This window comes from Ptychodera flava, chromosome 19 (genome assembly GCF_041260155.1).
Source record: "Ptychodera flava strain L36383 chromosome 19, AS_Pfla_20210202, whole genome shotgun sequence".
Lineage (NCBI taxonomy): Eukaryota > Metazoa > Hemichordata > Enteropneusta > Ptychoderidae > Ptychodera > Ptychodera flava.
In genome coordinates, this window is record NC_091946.1 from 568,406 (window position 1) to 580,000 (window position 11,595).

General features: G+C 34.4%; 1 protein-coding gene across 3 annotated transcripts in view; it reads left to right on the plus strand.

The window, feature by feature from the left end:
- The window catches only part of LOC139118318 (glycerol kinase 5-like), a 133,211-nt gene that overhangs the window by 42,489 nt on the left and 79,127 nt on the right, over positions 1-11,595 (plus strand). The window lies entirely within an intron of this gene.

Here is an 11,595-nt window from a genome sequence, read left to right on the forward strand (position 1 = left end):
GTATGAGTACGGTAGCTCGTACAACTTGGAAATGGCCGTAGCACAAGCTATAGAACGATAATTACCAACATCAGTGACGTCACCAGTTTTATTATAACAATAGGTACTAAAATAGTGTCTAACATTCGGAGTGGTAAGTGTCCATGAACATGTGCAGCTGTAAATAAAATAGACAACTGCACGTGTAGACGATTATCAGCATACTTAATGTGTTCGGCAGCAAGACCATCAGGACCTGCTGCCTTCCCATTGGATAACCTTTATACAAATAAGAAAATCAACTGAATGAACAATCATGTCTTAGCTATAACATGCATTGGAAATGCAAGACTTAACGAAATATTTGTTGTCACAATTGTTAACAGATGAAGATAAGCATGCAAAGTGATTGCACCACATACGAGCGATATTCTGGTGACCATTACACCCACCAACAGATGATGACAAAGGCGTAGACAAATGTGCTCATTCAAGACAAAGTGTATTACATAAAAAATAAGACCAATAACTTGCTTAAATAACTTTATTTTACATTTGAACCAAGTATTCACACTTAGTCTAGTATTCTTCAGTAAGAATAAACGTATGTTTGTCTTTATTAGTCCCCATGGACACTGTTCGGGGGGACTTATAGGTTTAGTCATGTCCAGGCGTCCGTCCGTCCATGCGTGCGTGCGTCTATCCGTTCACACAGATATCTCAGAGATGCCTGGAGTGATTTCATTCAAACTTGGTACAAGGATTATTCCTTATGTCATATTCCTTATGTCATACATATGCACGTCAATTTGTTTTATGATACGATCCAATATGGCTGTCGTGTGGCCATTTTATTACAAGTTTTTCATGTACAGAGCCATAACTCAGACATGTTTCAACCAATTTTATTCAATGTTGGTACAAGGACATTGACCTATATCATACATATGCACATCAATTTGTTTTACGATATGATCCAATATGGCTGCATGGTGGCCATTTTGTTACAATTTTTTTATATCTTTAGCCATAATGCGGGCACTTCTCAACCGATTTTATTCAAACTTGGTACAAGAACATTAACCTATGTCATACATATGCACACTGATTTGTTTTGTGATACGATATGATACAATATGGCCGTCGTGCAGCCATTTTGTTACGATGTTTTTCATGTACGGAGCCATAACTCGGCCACATCTCGACCGATTTTTAGCTCACATTTGGTTATACCAATGTGAGTTTATCGTATAACCTGAAGTAAATGGCGTCTGTATGTGTGTGTGTATGTATGTATGTATGTATGTATATACGTACAGTATATCCGTCAACATCAAAAACACGCAAACCGCTGCACATTTCAGCTTGGTATTTGGTGTGTGGATGCATCCTTGGCTATAGATGGGATTTTGTTCAAATGAAGTCTGCATTGCCAAAATTATGCAAATGAGCTTACAAAATGGTCCAGAATTGATATCTCGAGAACCGCTGTTTTGATTGCTTTGAAAATTTGTGTGCAAGTACCTTAGGTGAACCTTATACAGTTTTATGAATAATGTGAAGATATCCTTAATTTTGTATTTTTGCTGAATTTTTTGGTGATTTTTCTAATTTTCAGTAAAAATTCTTCTTCTCTGAAACTGCCAGCCCAATTGCTGTCAAATTTGGGTTGGATGTTTGCAAGGGTGTTACTCCTCTAATTTGTTGAGATTATGACAAAATTGGGAAAATTACTATTTTATAGCAATTTTGTCATTTTTGGTCAAAAAATCTTACACAGTATTTTCTTTTTAAAAGCCCAGGACAGACAGCTTTTATATTTGGTACACAGATGTACAGAGATGACAGTAGTTAGATATGTGGAAATTGTCCTGAAATATATAAATTTGTATTTTTAAGACAATATTGTCATTTTTGGTCAAGAAAACTTGTTCTCAAAATTACTTGTCTGATAGCTTTGTAATTTGGTATAAAGTCCCGAGGGATCTTATTAGATAAATTTTCTGCTCAAAGTGTTGAGAAACCCCAAAAATTTGTATATTTTGGGTAATTTTCTCAGTTTGTGACCTTAAATGACCTACACCAACCAAGGATATGTTGTGAGACAGTTTCGAAGGCTGTGAACATAATTTTGTCATATTTGGTATCAATTTGTAGGAAAATTTGATCCAGAAAACAAAGCTGAGGTGAATTACAAGAATTACAAGAAATACAAGAACTGATGAGAAATTTGGATCCAGGATAATTCCGGATGTTGTAATTACTGCCCACAGTGGAAGGCATTTCACTATCTGTAACTAACTTAAGTGCTGTTTACATTAGAATGATAACACTCATGGCATTACTATTTCCTGTCATCTGGCATTATGTAATACCAAGGGATGGAACATTTGATATTCAGGAGGGGGTAGGGTCTAGAAGATTGATGAGGTAGCATTACTTTTTTACCAGATCCCTTATACACTTTTTTACCTGCTCCCACCTTTTCTTTTTATCAAGCCTTCTCTGTCTATTTTTTGTCTATGTTGTAGACATTTGCTTAGGATCTGCTTGTTCCATTGCTACAGAAGTTGATAAGCATGTTCCTAAAGATGACCTCCAGTACCTGAGTTGGAGACCTTATTTGCTTTTGTCATTCTTGTTTTTCCTGGTTTAAATATTTCTCGAATGGACCAATTCAAACCGAATGTGAGCACACTGTCCTTGACGGTATTTTTTTCAAAGTTGGTACAAGGATATTAACCCATGTCATGCATATGCATGTCAATTTATTTTACGATATGATCCAATATGGCCACATGGCGGCCGTTTTTTTATGTTTTTTCTTCATGTCGAGAGCCATAATTCAAGTCTCAACCGATTTTATTCAAAGTTGGTACATGGACATTGACTTATGTCATACATATTCATGTTGATATTTTAGACGGCATGAGTTTTAAAAAGTGCTGGTGAGCTGAAAATCACTCTCCTAAATGTATCTGTGGGAGTGTTACGAGAGTGATAGAACTACTCCCCTGAAATGCATATGGAGAATGAAGCAAATAAAATGAATTATGAAATTGTTAATTATGTCTTGTGCATTCTATCTGAGAATATCTATTTTTAGGTTTTTTTCTAATTTTTTGTTTTTGTTATATTTGTTTGTTATAGGAACTTAAGGTAAGTATTATTAGGTTGGAAAGGCTAGAGCGTCAGTTATAAATTTCAACAAAACTATTAAAATATAAAAGTAGTCAACATTCTCTGTGGAATAAAAAAAACTAGACATTTGGGCACAAAGGCATTGCAGAGTTAAAGCCTGTTAAAACTTCTGAAAAACTGACCAAATAAGAAGAAGTTGGGGAGTCTTTAGTGTATTAACTATGGTAGAGGTCCCCTAGCTTTTAATAAAATGTTTGAAAAGGGAAAGTCATTATTTGCTGTTTTTCAGGAAAGTTTGACAAGGTGGTGCTGGCATTGAGAGTGAGTGACTGCTATTGTAAATGCATTTTTAGATTCTTTGAGTGTCAAAGAGGTGTCAAAAGTGAGATTAACAAAAAAAACTGCTCTATGACTTCAAAAGATGGGTGCAAATATGGCTTGTTTTCAACATTTTTGACAGAATAACAGTTTTTCCTACATAATTGTATTCCAAATTAATCCAACTTTGAAATGAGATATGGACATGGAATTTTAACAGCCTATTAACAAGGTTACAGATAAGAATTGTACGGCACAATTTTCCTGTATTTGAAGTACTTTTTGAAAAATCACATTTTGAAATTTGAAAGAATTTTTAATAATTTTTTGATATATAAACCCATGTAAAATCATAAAAACAAATTTTATTTACAAATCCTGCCGTACAAATCTTACAATAAATAGTGTCAACATATTTATAACTAATTTGGTAATATTAATACTATCCAATTATTATTAAATTCAAATATGTAAAAAATATATGAAAAATTAAATTTTAATATTTACTGGTGTCATATTTCAAAATCATGGCTGCAAATATACAATTTTTATATTCTTTGGAGAAAATATTAACTAAGGGAGTTATCCTGAAAATTTGAACTAAATATCTTGATTCTAACACTTGAAACTTGACATTAACTCTGAGAAAAGAATTGGTGTAAAAATAGCCTTTCCAACCAACTTAAGGTAAGTATTATTAGCTCTCATTTGGTACACCAAAGAGAGCTTATAAGGTGAATCATTTCATTTGCATCTCATTTACATGGCGTCTGTGTGTATGTATGTATGTATGTATGTCTGTTAGTCCGTCCAGATCAAAAACTCCTAAACCGCAGCAGCTACCAGCTTAGTATTTGGTGTACAGGTGCACCCAGGGGTGGAGATGTGAATTTGTTTAAATGAACATGTCAGTGTCAAAAATATGCAAATGAGGTAAAAAAAAGGAAAAATGCTGCAAACTGCTAAAACTCAGTAACCGTTGGTCAGATTTGGTTGAAACTTGGTATGTAGGTTCCTTCAGATATTCTAAATTAGGTGTGTACAACTAAGGATGCTATATGCGTGTTTGTATTTTTGGGTAATTTTTTTCAGATTTTAGTAGAAAAACCTTTTTTACTGAAACAGCGTGTCCGATTGCTCTGAAAGTTGGTATCCATGTTCCTTGGGATGACCTTAGTCAAGTTTGTAAAAATTGTAGTGAATTTTTAGTATTTGTAATTTTGGGGCAATTTTCCCCATTTTCGGTCAAAAAATTTTTTCTTCCAAAAACTACTCATCTGATGCCTTTGATATTTGGTCTGCAGGTTTATAAAGTTGATCAAAATGTGATGTATTCAAATTCCTATGAAATTTGCAATTTTGTATTTTTGGGCAAATTTTTGTCATTTTTGGTCAAAAAATGTATTTCTCAAAAACTGCTCATTTGATATCGTTGATGTTTGGTATACAGGTTCCTAGGGTTTATCTTAATATGAAATATTGAAATCAGGATGAAATCTGCAATTTTGTATTTTTGGGGCAATTTTTGTCAATTTTGCTATTTGGTCAAAACATTTGTTTCACAAAATCTACTGTTTTAATAGCTTTGATATTGAGTATAAATATTCCTATGGATGATCTTAATTTAATATGTTCAAATTACATCTTCTTCAATTACATATTTTTGCAACCATTTTCGCCATTTTGGTCCAGCTGACCTGAAGTGGACTGTCAAAGATTCCCTTTGTCATCAACACTTGTCACAAAAAGTTATTCTCTACATTACACAAAGGAGCTCTATCAGCTGCCAGGTTGCTTGTTTTACATCTTCAAAGAAATATCTTCAATTTTCTATTTTTGTGAAGCTTCCTAATTTTTGACAGAAAAAACTTACAGAAATAGTCAACTGTATTGATTCCATAACTTTAGGTTGTGTGGATATGAACAAAATTAATAAATATTTGTGAAAAGATTTTCTGATTTTGGGCGATTTTATACCTGCAGGAACTAAGAATACATAATGTGGTGATCTTGTGAGCATTTCATATGGTAAACTGTATTTGGTGTTAGAATCATTAGAAAGCACAGCTGAAGGTGATTTTGCAGGTTTGGTTTCCAACATATATATTCCAAACTTTTTTCAGTGTTTGAACTGTCACAGTTATAAATAGCTCCTACACTTCCTGTCATTGTATCTCTTTAAATAAACATTGTTGATACCAAAGGGTGGACCATTTGATATCCTGATGGGGGATCTGGAAGATTTTCAGAAAAAAATAGATTCCAAGCAAATGTCAAAGAAAAACGAATCTGCCAGAAAAGGCTTGACTAAAAGAAAAGGTGGGAGAGAGGAAAAAAATACTGTACAGTGGATCAGGTTGAAAATAGTGCAACATGTACCTCATCAATCTTCAGACCCCCACCCCAAGGATATCAAATGGTCTGCACTGCATCTCAGGTAAAGATTCCAAGTCAGGTCAGGATTTGAAACGAATAGTCAAGTTCACCACAGTTAAAATTCTTAAGTTGATCTCAGTGCCATCACCCTTGTGACATATTGGTTTTATAAGTTATTCCAAAAGTGGATGCACGAGTTGCACTGGAAGAAAACAATGTTTACTTTTCCCTGTTGTATGTTGAAATCTCTCTGTGTATCTGGTGCCATGGTGTATGAGCAAAATGTACACATTGGTTGCATATTGTTAAGCATTTCAGTCAAGGTTATCTGTTGTTCATGAAAATCAAGAAAAGGTAGCTGTTTGCCTGTATTTGCCAACACATAACTGCCTTGCGTGTTGATTGTCTTAGATATTATAACATACTAAGTAGAAAGAGGACAAGAAACTAATCAAATTGATGTATAATATTCACCCCGAGTGCCTATATATATAACTATTTTATCATTACATCCAGCTGTTGGTATCTTTATCACTCTCCATGGACCAAAGCACACTAAGGAGCCAATGTCATCACAGCCAGTCTGTGTATGTCAGTCTGTCTGTATGTCCATCCATTCACTAGTCTTTCTGTAGAGTGACCAAGTTTGTGGAGCTCATAACTGAATAATTTCCACATTAACTGTGGCCAGTTTCAGAACGTTTAGATGGTTATCTATAATCCAATGGAATCTTGTAGGGGTTGATAAAAGAATTAGAAAAAAAACATGATTTTTCATAATCTGCAATTTATATTGATAAGAGAATGATTACTTTATTTTTTAGTACGTATGATTGGAGGAACAATGTATGCGATAGTTTGAATGAGAAGCATAAAATTCGTATATATGTATTTTTGAAGTTTTTACTGACTTTTTATCAAAAGTCTTGTTTTCGAGAGTCACATATCAGATATCTGGTATCAAATTTGGATTTTAAGTTCTAAGGATCATTTGATTACCATATCAAAATATTGATGAAATTTGTATAAGTAAATATGAGCAAATTGGAAGACAGAAGTTTGCAGTGTAGCTGACACACTGTTTTACAAAAATATTAGCATGGAGCTATCTATATGTTGTGTTTAAAAGAAGTTTTGAAGTACCATGTTTTGCATGTTTTATTTTTTTACTCACATTTGGTATACCAATGTGAGGTTATCGTATAAGCTGAATTGATTTGCATGTCTGTATATTTGTGGGTATGTGCGGATGTATGTCCGTCACACACAAAGGCTCCCATACTGCCAAAGCTACCATCTCAGTATTTGGTGTACAGGTAGATGTAGGGGTTGAGATGTGAATTTGTTCAAATGAACACATCAGTGTCAAAAATGTGCAAATGAGGTAAGAAAAAGGGAATTTCTGCATGTGTGCAGGAGTGACAGGCAAACTCCACTTATCTTGAGTCATTTCCTGTCATTGTTTATGAACTGTTACATATTAACAGAACTGCCCAAACCATAGACAGTAGAGGGGAGGAAGACCTTCAGTAGAGGGGAGTTGTTTATGAATTGATAATTTGGTATACAGATCCCTGGGGATAACCCAACTTGGATTTGTTCAAATTGTGATGAAATATGCAAATCTGTATTTTTAAGGAATTTTTTTGTCATTTTTGGTCAAAAATTTATTTCATCAAAACCGCTCGTCTGACAGCTTTGATATTTGGTATACAGGTTCCTACAGATAAACTAAATATGATATATAGAATATATGATGAAATCTGCAATTTTGTATTTTTGGTGCAATTTTTGCCATTTTTGGTCAAAAAATGTGTTTCTCAAAAACTACTTGTCTGATGCCTTTGATATTTGGTATGCTGGTTCCTAGGGGTTCTCTTAGTGTGATATAGTGAAATTTGATGAAATCTTCAATTTTTGTATATTTGGGTCAATTTTTGCCGTTTTTGGTCAAAATATTTGTTTCTCAAAAGTTAGTCATGTGATAGCTTTGATATTTGGTTTACATTTTTATACATAATTATGATGAAATCATCAATTTTGTATTTTTGCAGCTAATTTTGCCATTTTAGGTCAGGCCATCCTGCAATGAGCTATCAAAGATCTCAACCTTCTTCATCAATACATGTCACGAAAAGTTGCTCTCTACATAACACAGCAGAGCTCTGTCGACTATTGGGTCGCTTGTTTTTTTCAAAACCGCTGGTCAGACAGCTTTAATATTTGGCTAACAGGTCCCTAGGATGACCTTAGTGAGATGATTTCATACAGTCAGGAAATACTTAATTTTGTATCCATGTCTATAGTAGCTTCAGGGACATTGGCCCTATGTTTAAGATAATGCGGTGATTCAGTAAGCATTTGAAATGGTAAACTGTATTTGGTGTTGAAATGCGGTAAAAAATAATGAGAAAACACAGCTGAGGTGATTTCAGCAGGTTTGGTTTCCAACAAATATATTCAAAGTTTTTTTCAATGTTAAAGAGTGATGGAGGGGGGGGGGATTCCTGGCAGATTTTGAAAAAAATCCAAACAAATGTCAATAAAAAAATCAGCCACAGAAGGTTTGTCAAAAAGAAAAGGTGGGATAGTGGGAAAAAAAGAATGTACAATGTATCAGATAAAAAAGATAATGTTCCTCATCAATCTTCCAGACAACCCCCTTTTATCAAATGGTACACCCCTGATGTATTTTTGTGTGCAATTAACCATGCAGTGTATTTTAGTTTAAGATGTCAATCAACTTAGGTAAGGATTTGAAAGGAATAGTCAAGTTCACCACAGTTAAATTTCTTAACTTTATCTCTTGTTTCATCATCCTTGTGTAATTGGTTAAGTTTGTAAGTTGCTCCAGATGTGGATATACCAGCTGTTCTGGAAGAAAACAATGTTACTTTTCCCTGTAGGGTTCTGAGTTGATGATTGTATGTTGAAATCTCTCCATGTATCTGGTGCATGGGCAAATGTAGATATCGGTTGCATGTTTTGTATTTCAGTCTATGTCAAATATTGTAAATGAAAAATCATGAACAGTTTGCTGTGTGCTTGTAAAAGATAACATGTTTGTCAAATACATATTAAAACTGCCTTGCAGTTTGATTGTCTTAAAAATTATCATAGAAGTAGAAAACGAAAGAAACTAATCAAATTGCTGTAACATATTCACCCTCAGTGTCTGTAGGCCTATACTTAACTATTTTATCATTACATTCAGCTTTTTGTTATATCTTTATCACTCTTCATGGGCCAAGGCACATTTGGGGTCAATGTCATCACTCTGTGCCAGTCTGTGAATGTCAGTCTGTCTGTATGTGTATGTCCATGTTTCATACAATTGTTGGTTTGTTTTGATAATTGTATGGGAGCGAACAGTGATTATTGTCACTATTTTTCTGGTTGTACTGTGCAGAAATCATTGTCATAACATCAACGTAGAATTTTCCTGCGCTGAACAGATAGAAACAACATTTATTGTTGATCTTTGGTACCCATACTGGTATATACCAATTTTGATCAAATGTGAGTGACACCGTATAATTGCGGTATTTTTTTTCTGGTTGTACTGTGCAGAAATCATTGTCATAACATCGACGTTGAATTTTCCTGCACTGAACAGATAGAAACAACATTTATTGTTGATCTTTGGTACCCATACTGGTATATACCAATTTTGATCAAATATGAGCGACACCGTGTAATTGCGGTATTTTTTTAAAATGCCAAATGTGTATTCTTGAAGTCCCTGGTCTAATTGCAAAAGATTGAGAATTGCTGCACATTTTACCTGTGTATTTGTGGTAGATACATGTACATGCTAAACTGTTGATTAGTATTTGTTCAAATGAAGTCAGGGTTACTAAAATGCTACTGAGCAACAAAAGTGAAAACTTGGTGAATAAACATTGATCAGGTTATCTTGGCAAGGCAGCTAACATACCACATTGTACAAAAGTGTTGCATGGAAGCCGCTATGAGTGAATCTAAAAGAAGTTATGGTGTACAGATCTTGTATACAACCAGTCTTTCATTTTCAAGATGCAGGACAATGTAAGTGTCATGTGTATAGTCAGTAAACTTTGCTGCTTAATCCAACAAGGTCAGGTTATTAGTTACAAACTCTTACAACTGTGAATGTAAATATGACAATTTTGTGTAAAAAAATGTTCCAACTTTGATTTCAAAGGATTTTGTTTTTTTCCGTTGTCATATTGTATATTTATGGAATTGCTTGTCGGTGTAAGTAATGGCTTCTACACAAATCCCTGGTTTGATGCTTTGAAAGTCGGTTAGAATAGCTTTAAAACAGATGTACATATCTGATGCTTCAGGCTTCTTGCTATATGTTTGTGTTTGGAAATTTCCCTATTTTTCTATGTCACTGCAATGTTTGTTTAACTTAGTGGCAGTTTGGGACATACCATTATCATGTAGGTGTGGCAGCTTCATTAACAGTGGGAGGTGAGGAATACCCATTATTACATCTTACCTTTGTCTTCGATTGTGCAACTATAGACCGTAGAGAGACCAAATATTGTCTACATTAATTTTATGCATTTTATATTATAAGGGACACGTTTAGTTTGGTATGGCTGATTTTATCACTAGTTATGATGTACTAGGTTGCATGGTATTGTGTAAGTGTATGTGATCAACAGTTGAAAGTTGCCAACCATTCCATACTTCAATGGATGGTGTATCAAAATTTGTTCAAATGCACTTGACTATGAATATCACAAGCTAAGGTACATAGAAGTGTGTTAAATATCGTGTATAGACTCATTTTACCTTGCCACATATAACCAAATGTGAGCAAAGTGTCATTGACGCTATTTTTATAGTAGGAACCAGTATCAGCAATTTCATGATTTATGACGTATTCGTATGAATGTAGTCATGCGTCTCAATGAAAATACTAGCAAAAATAAATGAAATAATTATCTGAAATCATTTTCTTTGAGTGACAAACATCTACAAAATGTAACACACTTGCCGTGAGCTACATGTACCCAAATTTTGTAGTTAAATTTTACGTGATATCGTTATGTTTGGAGAGACCCCACGTGTTCAGGTCGGACAGACATCACAGGTATGCACTGATATTCTCAGCACAGACAAAACTTTCAGGTATCGAGGATCTGAATGGTGATTACTTTATGACTGTACTAACTTTCAAAGCTTGATCGCTAGTTGATACAAAACATACTAAATCCCACTACTTTATTTATTACAAGTTTGACTACGCGTAATTTTCAACTATGCAACGTGGAAGCCATCCTGTCAACTTCATCTGATCAAAAGTAAAAACGTAAAAGTACAAACAGACAGAATAAAAAGTACAGACAGTCATCATCAGACCTAATTTAGGTATTCTCTTTAAAAGTATGTGTTGGCCCTGAAAAGGGCCGTCTGTTTTGTCAGTGGTTCACTCAATATTGGAATGTTCTCCAACTTGAACTCCTCGAGTTTCGCTAGGACGTACTGGTAATTCGCAGCATTTTCATGGTATGCATTTATGCGGATGGCAATTGTGCCCTCAACGTCTTCAAATATTTCTCCAAACTGCATATTCAATTCTTGTCGAAATCTCTGTGCTCTTAATTCATCGAGAATACGGTTCTTCCCAATTATGCAGTCAGCCAAACACTTTTCAAGAAAATTAGTATGAACAAATGAGGGACGATCGCAAAATAATGATAATTGATGTTGAATGAATTGCCTGTATGATCGATGGGAGCGCCTGCTCGAGACAAATGCCATGCTTAAGTTCAATATTCATGGTTA